Genomic DNA, 14,598 nt, shown 5'->3' with positions numbered 1-14,598 from the left:
AAACCGTTACAAGTAGAGATGTTTTGGTGGTTCAGCAGGTGCAGTATACTAAGAGGTAACATAGTGTAAAATAAGACATATGTATCTGTAATAGTTCCTTAGATAATGGGCCAAATATTTTAAAAAATGTCATTTCCGGGAAATCAAGTTTAAACATTGTAGTTGATATTAACTCACATATAGAGCCATGCCAGCTCCTAGAAACAGCCAGGCCCATAATCTGCATTATCTGGATCATGTACTTGATCATCCTACAAACCTAGAAGCTTCCGTCTTTTCCTGCCTCTTGCTTCTTTCGTCGTTTCCTCTGCTGCACGCTGCGCTTTCATGATCCTGAGTCGATCCATTCGCTAGAAGGCTTGCAGTGTGTTGGTTCCTGGAGTGATAACAAGTTCCTCTAGTACACTAATTCTTCCCTTATTGCCATCATTAAACGTTGTCACAGCATCAAAACACCCAAGCATATAGTTTTCATGTCTAAAAAGACTCCGCCGGCCGCGGTGGTCTCGCGGTTCTAGGCGCGCAGTCCGGAACCGTGCGACTGCTACGGTCGCAGGTTCGAATCCTGCCTCGGGCATGGATGTGTGTGATGTCCTTAGGTTAGTTAGGTTTAAGTAGTTCTAGGGGACTTATGACCACAGCAGTTGAGTCCCATAGTGCTCAGAGCCATTTGAACCATTTTCTAAAAAGACTTTTTCGGAATGCGGGTCCAAATAACGTTATTGAAAGACTCTGGGTTTTGCGTTCGACCATGGAGACATTTGGAAAGAAGATCAGGACGATCTAACTATCTGTATATTGGTTTAATTACCTCGATCACTGTAGATGGTATGCTGTTTTTGTGCCTAAATTGTTCCTCTATATCCACTGCCAGAGCTTTGTGCTACTTGCACCGTGAATCAGCTCTAGGTGGGCAAAGACCATGTGTAGGTATATCATCAGTGGGTGATTTGTGGAAGAAAGTAGCCCACACTACTCTTTTCATTCCTTGTAGATCATGTGTGTTGTTCCTTATGGCCATTCCATAATATTGCTGGAGTTCATTAATGATTTTGTCTGCAAGTCTTCCTTGACCATTTAGAGTCTTTCTATCTGGTAATTTCTCTTTTCCTTTTGTCTGCTTCAGTTTTCGAAGGCGTGTTCCCGGTCCGTTTTTGAACGTGGCCCACACATTAAATCTTCAAAATATGCTTTTCACCATAAGGTTGGCTTTCCACGACTGGTCTGAAGGCCTTCGAATCACCATCCCCCAAGTACTCAGTGTAGCACACGCCTCTTTCCTGCTGTGAGGTCTGAACATAGAAACAACTGCAGCAGCCTCCATATCCCCGCTAGTTCCCTCATAATTCTTGGCACAATTTGTTTTATGACTTCACTTGTTTCATTGTCAACTGTTTTACACTGATGGAAGTATTTAATTAGCACTTCGACGTCTAAAATTTTTACCTCTGTCTACACTCGTGACAATTGCAACGGCATTTTTATATGTGTGGCCTCTCTTCTGCCATGTACCATCAACTGCCACAGATAAGTCTGTCGTGTTATTTAATTCTACTGATTCTTTAGCAGCGGCTTTCATAGAAGCAACAGCAACAGTTTTGACACATTCAGTTGTTACTTCTGTGTAATTACTTGATCTGGTTGGTGGGTTTTGACAAGTTCAGCGTCACACGTAATACTTGAGCTGCAGTCAAATCTTTACCTATGCACCTCATTCCATATAAGAATCTAACATTGCTCTCAAACATGTCATTCCTGCACTTCTGAGAAGTCCAAAATGATGTAGAGAGCCTGCAGACTTTGCACTGAACAACAAGTTTGTTAGCTAGTCCAGTCCTCGCAGATGTGTCCTCAAAGATGCTAATTTGCCCACCACAAACCTTACATGATATAGAATCTTGTAAAACTTGTCCTAACACACTCAAATCTAATAAAACATAACCTAAACTATTTACATGATCTCCTTTGTCAATAATAAAATCCTCATTGTTTCCAAGTTTTCTCCTCGCAGCACTAGTAGGCCTGTCCTTTTCGTGTGTCTGCGAAACATCTATTTCAGGATCAGCACTAGATTGCGATCCAGTCGTACGCTGGTTCCCATGGAAACGTCGCTTCTTAAAAGAATTCTTTCTTTTCGTCATGCTGAAAACAAGTATAAGAACGTGTAGTAGTATACCAAACCACTATGTTTACAGTTCAACACCTATAAAACACTACAACCACAAAGTAAATCCACAAGATGCATGTGCAACACTGCCATTTCTGTTTACACAATGCATCCAACCTCTTAACATGAATCAAGGAATAAATAGCTGAAAACCACAGCCTTGTAGATTGAATAGTTCCAGAGATAGCAAGTCAGTGCAGGAAGACCGGATTTTTTTCCACTTGTATTGTTAACTTTGAAATGATAAAAAGTACACTTACAATTGGAATTAATCGACAAATGACGCATAAAATTATTCAGGAGAGATCAAATATTATTACGAGATAATAATCAGAAAATGTCACTTTTTGACCAATTTCACCCACCCAAAAATTAAATTTTTTCTGCTTTTCCGATTTCAACCGAATTTTAGAATTATGTCTATCATGTAAATCTGTAGCGACAATCTTTGAAGTCCAAAACTTCTTTGTCGTTTGAGTTTTCAATTTTTAATATGATTTTAATGGCATTTTTGAAAACCGACTTTTGGTACTCAGACCTCAATGTTCACGTTCTATATTTTTTTAGGTACCTTTACATTGTTCAATAGTCCTAAGCATTAATTTTATGAAAAATTTTATTAATCTACTTTCAGTTTTTTTTTCAAGTTTCAATCTTAAATTTTCTTTAATTTTCGGTATATAAAAATGATAATAAAACAGACAATTTACATTTTCGATAATAGTAATGCATGGAAGTATGCAAATACCTCAAGACCACTTCCTGAAAAAATTTCATTGAGATTAGTTATTTTTAGGATAAAAAAAATTGGCATTGAACATAGAAAAATAAAGTTATGGGAAACTCGATTTTAAACTTTTATTAAAAATGAATTCCAGTACAAGATAAATACCCGTTTTAATTCACTGTCACCACACATTATCTCTGCTCCTGTAAGGCTTCTGCTTGTATCTTCAAGACCAGGGTATCCTTTTTCTTAAATTTTTCCTTCTTCCGGCGGCATGTTGTGGACTGATTGATCTGCCGTTTTTTCTCTCCAGGTAAGCAGGGTAATAAAGGAGCGCTGAGACTTCCACTTTCTTCAGTCTTCAAAGATCCCATACTGAACTGAGAAACAGCTCCTACAATACCCAAAAGTATCTTTTTTATTCTTTTCTTTTTTCTTTGGGACGCTTGGACTAATGACGCCGTGCAAACTTTCATTTACATTTGTTGTCTTGAGCACTCTAGCAGCTGTCAGCGTGCCACGGCCCTTCGCTCAGTCCATATTTAAAATATTTCTTGGATGTACTTGTAATTGGAATACACCAAATCGTTTTGCGATATTAGAATAAACACTTGAAAGATGTGAAAGAGATTAAAAGAAAGGTTTTAAATTTTTGGGTATCCCCTTAAGCAATTTACAGTGACTGTGAATCCATACATACGAGGATCATTTCAAAAATCCTGCACATTGCGTTGGCGTCATCAGGTTGAAATTCATGTCAGTCGTCAGCGAGACTTTAGGTGTGTCGTTCATATGTTTGCAGGTTGCGCGTGTCGTGAGTAACTCATTTTTAAAACGGAAGCTGAAACCTAGTCACGTCAGATTACACGTAGTGACAGTGACACCAGCATTCCTACATCACAATCGAATCCCTAAGTGCCGGCCGAAGTGGCCGTGCGGTTAAAGGCGCTGCAGTCTGGAACCGCAAGACCGCTACGGTCGCAGGTTCGAATCCTGCCTCGGGCATGGATATTTGTGATGTCCTTAGGTTAGTTAGGTTTAACTAGTTCTAAGTTCTAGGGGACTAATGACCTCAGCAGTTGAGTCCCATAGTGCTCAGAGCCATTTTTGAATCCCTAAGTGAAAAGAACGCAACGGAAATTTACAAGACTTTGAGATAGGTGTGACGCAATAGTGTAGTGGATTGTATCTGTTCGTTTCCATGAAGGTCGGGTAAGCACAGAGGAGAACCCAAGAAGCGGAAGGTCAGCAACTACAACAAACTAAACCTCTCTGGTTACTGTTAATGACATTTCAAGTGATGTTCGACAGACAATGCAGGGACATTGCATATGAGATCATACTGCCACTTGACTGTAGAGAACCGTAACCGAAAAGTAAAACATGAAAAAAGTTACTGCCAGATGGGTTCCGCATGATCTGTGAGAAGAGCAGAAAGCGGGTCGCAAGAGAATCGCTGAAGAATTTCTTCAGCGGCATTGAACAGAAGAAGAAAAGTTTCTGAAAAGGAATACCTGGGTACGACATTTTGAGCCAAAACTGATGTCTCAGTCATCGCAAAGGAAAAGTTCCGACTTTCCACGCAGGAAAAAATTCCGAAACTGACGATGATATTTGCGTATGACAAGAACAGAGTAACAGCTGCAAACAGAGTATCCTAAGAGACGTCTATAATGGGCGCGTACTACAAGCTGTTCCTGCAAAATGTTATGCGCCTTAAAATTCTTGAAAGAAGGCCTGACTTGTTTGCAATTGTTGTCGTCATTTTGTACGATAATGCAAGAACGCTTACTGCTCAACCAGTGAGAGAAACGCTCGAGAAATATGGATGGGAAATAGTTCCCCACCCACCATACTGTCCTAATATGAACCCACCAAACTTTGATGTGTTTCGCTAATTGAAGGGACAACTCCGTGGAAAACGTTTTGATACAATTGAAGAATCTTCCAGTGAGATGACACCAATAATCAGACAGATCAACAACGAAGGTGCCCTAGCAGGAATGCAGAAGTTGCTAAAACGTTGGGAACCTTTCATAAGCACGAATGGAGATTGTATTGAAGGCATGTCAAGGTATTTTGTAAACTAAATTGTCTTCTTCAGTTCTACCGTACACTGTGCAGAACATCTGAAGAGACTCTCGTAGAAAAGACTAGAGGTGGCTTGTACAGCCTAACGTGGATAGTTGCATCGAACCGGTATTCGGACTCAAGGCTACAGTAACACATGACGTTTACATCTACATCTACATACATACTCCGCAATCCACCATAAGGTGCGTGGCGGAGGGTACCTCGTACCACAACTAGCATCTTCTCTTTGTTCCACTCCCAAACAGAACGAGGGAAAAATGACTGCCTGTATGCCTCTGTACGAGCCCTAATCTCTCTTGTCTTATCTTTGTGGTCTTTCCACGAAATGTAAGTTGGCGGCAGTAAAATTGTACTGCAGTCAGCCTCAAATGCTGGTTCTCTAAATTTCCTCAGTAGTGATTCACAAAAAGAACGCCTCTTTTCCTCTAGAGACTCCCACCCGAGTTCCTGAAGCATTTCCGTAACACTCGCGTGATGATCAAACCTACCAGTAACAAATCTAGCAGCCCGCCTCTGAATTGTTTCTATGTCCTCCCTCAATCCGACCTGATAGGGATCCCAAACGCTAGAGCAGTACTCAAGAATAGGTCGTATTAGTGTTTTATAAGCGGTCTCCTTTACAGATGAACCACATCTTCCCAAAATTGTACCAATGAACCGAAGACGACTATCCGCCTTCCCCACAACTGCCATTACATGCTTGTCCCAATTCATATCGCTCTGTAATGTTACGCACAAATATTTAATCGGCGTGACTGTGTCAAGCGCTACACTACTAATATAGTATAAAACATTACAGGAATCTTTTTCCTATTCATCTGAATTAATTTGCATTTATCTATATTCAGAGTTAGCTGCCATTCTTTACACCAATCACAAATCTTGTGCAAGTCATCTTGTATCCTCCTACAGTCACTCATCGACGACACCTTCCCGTACACCACAGCATCATCAGCAAACAGCGGCACATTGCTATCCACCCTATTCAAAAGATCATTTATGTAGATAGAAAACAACAGCGGACCTACCACACTTCCCTGGGGCACTCCAGATGATACCCTCACCTCCGATGAACACTCACCATCGAGGACAACGTACTGAGTTCTATTACTTAAGAAGTCTTCGAGCCACTCACATACTTGGGAACCAATCCCATATGCTCGTACCTTAGTTAGGAGTCTGCAGTGGGGCACCGAGTCAAACGCTTTCCGGAAATCTAGGAATATGGCATCCGTCTGATACCATTCATCCATGGTTCGCAAGATATCATGTGAAAAAAGGGCGAGTTGCGTTTCGCAGGAGCGATTCTTTCTAAAGCCGTACATGGACAGCAACTTCTCTGTATCAAGGAAATTTATTATATTCGAAATGAGAATATGTTCGAGAATCCTGCAACAAACCGATGTTAAGGATATTGGTCTGTAATTTTGAGGATCCGTCCTTCTACCCTTTTCATATACAGGCGTCACCTGCGATTTTTTTCAGTCGCTCGGGGCTTTACGTTGGGCAAGAGATTCGCGATAAATGCAAGCTAAGTAAGGAGCCAATGCAGTTGAGTACTCTCTGTAAAACCGAATTGGAATCCTATCAGGACCTGGCGATTTATTTATTTTCAACCCATTCAGCTGCTTCACAACCCCAGGGGTGTCTATCACTATGTCCTCCATACGGGAATCTGTACGAGATGCTAAATTTGAAATTTCAACTTTCGTTTTGCTGTCTTCCGTTGCCAGGCCAGACTGATCAGTGAGTGACTGGATGGAAGCCTTCGACGTCTCTTGCTGTTTAATCCGTTTCGTGCAGTGCTGCCATTATGACAGTGGGTTGTACTGTGAGAGTGGAACAGGTGGACGCTGCGCAGGTGGTGTACCTGATGCGGAGCCAGCGGCGGGTGGCGCGCCTGGTCCAGCAGACGCGCGAAGCGTGCGCGCGCCTGGGGGACGGGCGCGCAGCGGCGGCCGAGCTGCGCCTGCGCAGACTGACGCTGGGCTGCGTCGCGTGCTGCAGCGGCGTCGGCTGCTTGTGGGCGGCGGGCCCGCTGCTCGCCGACGGCGACGCCCTGCCCTACCGCCTCTGGTCGCCCCTCGACGTCACCGCCGCGCCCGGTTACCGCATCACCTACCTCCTCTCGGTCAGTATCTGCCGCACTGCACAAGAGCATTCCTATTTGTCGCGTGCAGAGACTCCGGGGACAAAGCACTTCAAATCCTTAGTATAGCTACATTACTGTACCACCAACTGCGACATGTCGCGTATAGAAACAGTGATTCAATACTGTCAAATGTTTTTTATTCCAGTCTTTGATCACAATATCAATTCTTTAGACGATGACTGGTTTCAGTCCGTAATGACCATCCTCAGATCTTTTTTTACACCATGTCCTAAAGTCATGAGGCCATAATGGCATCGTCAAAAGCTTTATATGTTTTGACGATGCCATTATGGCCTTATCACTTTAGGACATGGTGTAAAAAAAGATCTGAGGATGGTCATTACGGACTGAAACCGGTCATCGTCTAAAGAATTGATATTGTGACCAAAGAATGGAATAAAAAACACTTGACATTACTGTACCTTAAAATTATGGAAGTGGCAGGTATGAGGGCAATCCCAAAAGTAAGGTCTCCTATTTTTTTATGAGTGCAGAACTCTGTGTGGCTGTTTGTCACACTGTTATGAAGAGTGCTTCACGCGCTGTGTGTAAACATGCGCACGCCGCGCTGCGGAGCTGTCTTGGCTTGGCAGCCGTTGAGAATGGAACTCCCGTTGGATGTCACCGCCAATTGCGCGCAGTTATTCGGTTTTTGAACGCAAAGGGCACTGCGCCGATTGAAATCCATCGCCAACTGACGGTATTGTGTGGTGAGTCGTGCATGGATGTCTAAAATGTTCGTAAATGGTGTAGAGAATTTGCAGCTGGTCGGACCGAAATTCACGACGAACAAAGGAGCGGGAGACCGTCGATTTCTGAAGAGACAGTGTTGAAGGTTGAGCAAAGCATGCGTGAAGAGCGGCGGATCACCCTGGATGATCTCTGCACGTTGGTTCCTGAGGTTTCCCGAAACACCGCTTACAGAATTTTAACGGAAGCATTGAAGTACCGAAGATGTGCGCAAGATGGGTGCCACGTATGCTGAGGACCACACGCGTCAACAAGTTGATGCTTCCCGCGCATTCCTTCACCGCCTTGCAGCCGAACAGGACAACTTTCTGGACTCAATTGTCACGGGTGACGAAACCTGGGCATACCACTTTACACCTGAGACCAAGCAACAATCACGCCAGTGGCGGCATCCTTCTTCGCTAAAGCCGTGGAGCTGGCGGCGAGCTGGTATGACATGGCTATACAAAAACTGCCACAGCGTCTACAAAAATGCATCGACAGAAATGGTGATCAAGTCGAAAAATAGCTAAATGTTCAAGCTGTAAACTGATGTAAACCATTATAGAAATAAACAGGTCTATGTACTTACAAAAAATAGGATACCTTACTTCTGGGATTACCTTGGTAGATTCAGATGCAAAGTGATGCAGGTAAGCTATTCACCTAAAAGACGCTGTTCACAAGAATTAGAGGAACACCTGTATGAATGTCGGGTATCTTAAATCTACACTCAGGAACCAAGGAAAATGGTACACCTACCTAACATCGTGTAGGGCCCTCGCGAGCTCTCAGAGATGCCGCAACACGACGTGACATGGACTCGACTAATGTCTGAAGTAGTGCTGGAGGGAACTGGCGTCATGAATCTTGCAGGGCTGTCCATAAATCCGCAGAAGTACGAGGGGGTTGATGTCTCTCCTGAATAGCAGATTGCAAGGCATCCTGGATATGCTCAAAAATGTTCATGTCTGGGGAGTTTGGTGGGCAGCGGAGGTGTTTAAACTCATAAGAGTGTTCCTGGAGCCACTCTGTAGCAATTATGGACGTGTGGGGTGTCGCATTGTTCTCCTCGAATTGCCCAAGTGCGTCGGAATGCACAATGGAAATGAATGGATGCAGGCGATCAGACAGGATGCTTACATACGTGTCACCCGTCAGAGTCGTATCTGGACGTATCAGGAGTCCCATATCACTCCAACTGCACACGCCCCACACCATTACAGAGCCTTCACGAGCTTGAACAGTCCCCTGCTGAAATGGAGGGTCCATGGATTCATGAGATCGTCTCCATACTCGTACTCCTCCATCCGCTCGATACAATTTGAAACGAGACTCGTCCGACGAGGCAACATGTTTCCAGTCATCAACAGTCCAATGTCAATGTTGACGGGCCCAGGCGAAGCACAAAGCTTCATGTCGTGCAGTCATCAAGGGTGCACGAGTGGGCTTTCGGCTCCGAAAGGTCATATCGATGATGTTTCGTTGAATGGTTGGCACGCTGACGCTTGTTGATGGCCCAGAATTGAAATGTGCAGCAATTTGCGGAAGGCCTGCACCTCTGTCACGCTGAACGATTCTCTTTAATCGTCGTTCATCCCATTCTTGTTGGATCTCTTTGCGGCAGCAGCGATGTCGGAGATTTGATGTTTTACCGTATTTCTGATATTCATGTTACACTCATGAAATGGTCGTACGGGAAAATCCGTACTTCATCGCTACCTTGGAGACGCTGTGTCCCATTGCTCGTGCTCCGGCTATAACACCACGTTCATACTCGCTTAAATCTCGGTATGTTGCCATTGTAGCAGCAGTAAGCTATCTACCAACTGCGCTAGACACTTGTTGCTTTATGTTGGCATTGCCGGCCGCTGCGCCGTATTCTGCCTGTTTACTTATCTCTGTATTTGAATACGCATGGCTGTACCAGTTTCTTTGACGCTTCAGTGTATTTTGATACAGGCAGTACCTTTGGTCTTACGGCATAGCTTGAGATCTTCGCTTTCAATATAGGCATCAGTTAATATCATTCGCCATCTGTTGGCTGTACTATGTATTACATTGTTAGGTGACCCCTCAGAACAAAGTGAATATCGGTGTCTGTGTTTTCTAGTGAGGTACACAGATCGCAGATGTCATTTGTGGACGCTGTATTCAACCAAGCACATGCAGTACGACGTCTTAATGCAGGCACATTGCAAGGGCAGTCTGTTTGATCAAAAGAGGACGGACTTCCGGTCGCGTTGTTGCAGATGCCAACGCCACTAGATGTAGATTGTGGACACTGTACAGAGAGACAGGTTGGACAAGGCTGCTGACGCATTATAACCCCACGTGAAGACCGATATTTGGCCATCTTTGTGTTGTGGCGTCTTACAGATGCCGCCAGAGCACTGCAAGATGATCTCAGTACGGACACTGGAGCCGCTGCATTGTGTCTGATCATATTACAATGGACAGGTTACGAGAAAATACCTTGCAACCCAGATTCCCTGTTCGAGTACCCCGCTTGACACGACAACATCTTGCATCTCGCCTTCGGTTCTGCCGTTCACATCTCAACTGGCAACTTCGTCACTTGCAAAACGTGTTATTAACGGAGCAGTGCAGATATACTGTGACGCAAGGTGATCGCAGTGTTCGTGTGCGGAGACTCGTGGTGAGCGGTACCTGCCAAATGTTGTCCAGGAACTTGACGGATTGTTCTCTAATGTCCTGGGCAGGCTACGGTATTGTCTGCCATATAGATCTTGTCGTTGTCCATGGTCGCCTTACCGCCAGGCCGTAAATCCAACCGATCCTGATGGACCATGTTGTGGCTGCTGCATGTATGGTCGTGACTTCTGCAGGACCTCTTATGGGGTCTTATTCAAGAATGGGAATGGATACCACAGGATGACCTCCGTAGAATTATACGGAGAACGCAATGTAGGTCTGAGGAAGTGATATGTGTTCACCGAGGGCATACCCATTATTGAAGGATGCAGCATGAATTTCTCCACTTCGTTTTCTACACCTGTCCCGGGCATTTCAGTTATTTTTGGGTAATGATGTTTTGTTGTATACTTAACTTGTGAAAGATAAAGGCATAATTTGGTAACATACCCAGTCCTCAATTATCTGTCAATGGAGTATGGCTGACACCCAAAGTCATGTTCCCCTAATTCCTTTGAGCAGTAATTTCCTGGACAATTTAATAATCCTCTTTGCACCTGTACTGACGCAGGCTACAGCCTTTAAGTAGTGCGTCACCAGTCCCTGCTGCGTGCTGCGGCCAATGACCTGCTAATACTTCACCCTAGCAGCAGTACATTCTCCCCTCATCCGGCCTCCTTCCAGAAGATAACGACTGTCTAGAATAATGACCATCTTTCAGAAAGCTTTCATGTTAGCTAGAGGGTTCATCTATGAGGCAGTGGTACATCTTCAGTGTGTTCAGCTCCAGGCAGCTGTATTTGAACCCCAACTCAAGCCAACCAGATCAGTGGGACAGCAGGGTATGATAGGACGCCGGCCGTGTTGGCCTATACGTCGCCGCCACGGGATCGACAAGTTTGTAGCGACTCAGTCATAACCGGTACAACTGGGCTACGCTGTGCCACACAACGCTGTACTTATGACTCAGCAGCCACTGCCCTCACCGACCCCTCCAACCTCTGACTACTGGTTGACCGCTGTAGTCCAGTAACAGCCGCTGCCGCTCCACGGTTAACAGTGTAGGGTTTGAGCCTGGGCGACACCATCGTCCGCCGCATCGCTGTTGTTCGCCAACAGTAAAGCCATGTGAAGGTGGCGCTACGACATCAGCATCTGCCACGTTGGCATTCACCGAGTAAGCAGCCAACCCCCAGCTGTGTGTATGCACCACAGGCCGTTCGCTACACCTGCCGCTCTGGTGCAGGGACAACACGGGACAAGGCCGGGCCATGCCGTGGATGACCGCGTGCAAAGAAGAACATATGTAAGTTGCAGTATTATTTCGATTTTTACTTGTGGGATCGTTGTTTCATAGTATCCTCGGGATTTTCCTGTTCCTAAAGTCCTATTTCCGTTATGTGGGGATTAGATATTGTACCAGCATCCGATGAAAATCCAACTGAACCATTAATACCTGTGGTTTGCACCGAGTGCACTCTCAGCTCCGTGCACCTACTCACATGCTGTAGTGTGCTGGTGTGGTACCAAAAAGGGTATTACCCCCACGAACTACCGAGAGTGCTCCTGGCTCACACACGGGAAACCATAGTTTCTTTCGAAAACTTGGTAATAGGTCAGAATAGCCATAGGGTTTTCTTGGAAATAGAAATTTTGCAAAGTAGGTAGAGTACTGAGTACTTCTGGGTGAGACTTCTACTACGTGGAATGTGTAATGCGGCAGTGTGAACAGCTTACCTTAGTAGGAAACATTGATCTCTTGTAGTACGATATTTTGAATATTTAGTAAAACAAACACTGGCAAACATGATATTCTGGGGATCACCAGGGCAGTCGTTAGAATATAATGTTTATTTCCAAGCCTTAACATACACTGAAGCGCCAAAGAAACTGTTATATGCATGCGTATTCAAATACAGAGATATGTAAACAGGCAGAATATGGCTCTGCGGTCGGCATCGCATATAAATGACAACAAGTGTCTGGCGCAATTGTTAGATCGGTTATTGCTGCCATAGAGGCAAGTTATCAAGATTTGAGTGAGTCTCAACGTGATGTTATAGTCGGCGCACGAGAGATGAGACACAGCGCCTCCGAGGTACCGATGAAGTGGGGATTTTCCCATACGACCATTTCACGAGAGTGCCGTGTATATCAGGAATCCGGTAAAACATCAGATCTCCGACATCGCTGTGACCGGAAAGAGATCCTACAAGAAAGGGACCAACGATGACTGAAGAGAATCGTTCAGCGTCACAGAAGTGCATCCCTTCCGCATGTTGATGCATATTTCAGTTCTGGGCCATCAACAAGTGTCAGCGCGCGAACCATTCAGCGAAATATCATCGATATGGTCTTTCGGAGCCGAAGGCCCACTCGTGTACCCTTGATGACTGCACGACATGAAGCTTTACGCCTTGTCTGGGCCCCTCAGCACCGTCATTTGACTGTTGATGACTGGAAACATGTTGCCTGGTCGGTCGAGTCTTGCTCAAATTGTATCGAGCCGATGGACGTGTAGGGGTATGGAGACAATCTCAAGAATCCATGGACCCTGCATGTCAGCAGGAGACTGTTCAAGCCGGTGGAGGCTCTGTAATGGTGTAGGGCGTGAGCGGTTCGAGTGATTTGGGACCCCTGATATGTCTAGATACGACTCTGGCAGGTGACACGTACTGAAGCATCATCTGATTGCCTGCATCCATTTGTGTCCATTGTGCATTTCGACGGACTTGGGCAATTCCAGGATAACAATGCGACACCCCATAGGTCCAGAATTGTTTCAGAGTGGTCCCAGAAACATTCTCCGCCTCCTTAGCCGAGTGGTAACGTGCTCGTCTCCCATGCAAGCTGGCCCTGGTTCGATTGCCGGCCAGGTTGGAGATTTTCTCCGCTCGTTGACTGGGTGTTGTGTTGTCCTCATCATTTCATCATCAACGGCACGCAAGTCGTCCACTGTGGCGCCGACTGAAATAAGACTTGCACTCGGCGGCCGCACTTCTCCGGATGGGGGTCTCCCGGTCAACAATGGCACACGTTCATCTCAAATGCTCCAGAAACATTCTTCTGAGTTCAAACACTTCCGCTGGCCATCAAATTCTCCAGACAAGGACATTATTGAGCACATCTAGGTTGCCTTCCAATGTGCTGTTCAGAAGAGATCTCCACCCCCTCGTCCTCCTACGGGTTTATGGACAGACCTGTAAGATTCATTGTATCAGTTAACTCCAACACTACTTCAGACATTAGTCGAGTCCATGCCACGCCGTGTTGCGCCACTTCTGCGTGCTCTCGTGGGCCCTACACGATATTAGGCAGATGTACTAGTTTCTTTGGCTCTTCAGTGTAGATGGAAGGCAATGTAAATGTAAACAGTTGGGGCTTCGGCGTGGACGAAGTAGAACATCGGCCAAGTGTCGCAACAATATCGGATGCTTAGAATTTCTTGGCTTTGCACTAAGCGACACTGATTCAAAGCAGCGATAAGTTCAGACACCACACGCATGCGAGATGATGCGTGATGGACGTCACGACATCATTAAACCGCTCCAGGTCCCTCAAGATAACGTGAGAATCATAGCACAAAATTTGCGTACGGTATCTGTCCAGGCTAGAGATTTGACATTACAGGATAACGATTCAGGTATTACGAAAGATTATGAAGTATCAGAGATGTGCTCAGGAACAGGAGGGTAGCTGAAAAGCAGCTGTGAACCCAGGAACTAAGTCAGTGGTATCGGACAGCCCATGAAAGGGAGCCAGTGGGTTAGTCTTTCGGGGTGAGAGGTAAGTGGGAGCTGAGGTATTAAAGTTTTTTATATGATGAATTGAGTATTTCTCACGACGAGATGATGTTATGATGAATTAGGGTTTTGATTATATATTCTCATGGGAGACGATGTAGTGTTGTGTTCAATATTCAAGTATTCTGAAGATTATGTTTGTGTTTGGGGTTCTTTGTCATGAAGATGTAATAGATTGTGTTCATTGAGTCATAGAACAATGGTATTTTTCCCTAGTCAATATGTTTGAGAATGTGTCCAATAGCAATGCTACGACTGACTCTTTTTCTCT

This window comes from Schistocerca nitens, chromosome 2, assembly GCF_023898315.1.
Source record: "Schistocerca nitens isolate TAMUIC-IGC-003100 chromosome 2, iqSchNite1.1, whole genome shotgun sequence".
Lineage (NCBI taxonomy): Eukaryota > Metazoa > Arthropoda > Insecta > Orthoptera > Acrididae > Schistocerca > Schistocerca nitens.
The sequence above is the reverse complement of the archived record's forward strand: the minus strand, read 5'-3'. Positions refer to the sequence as shown.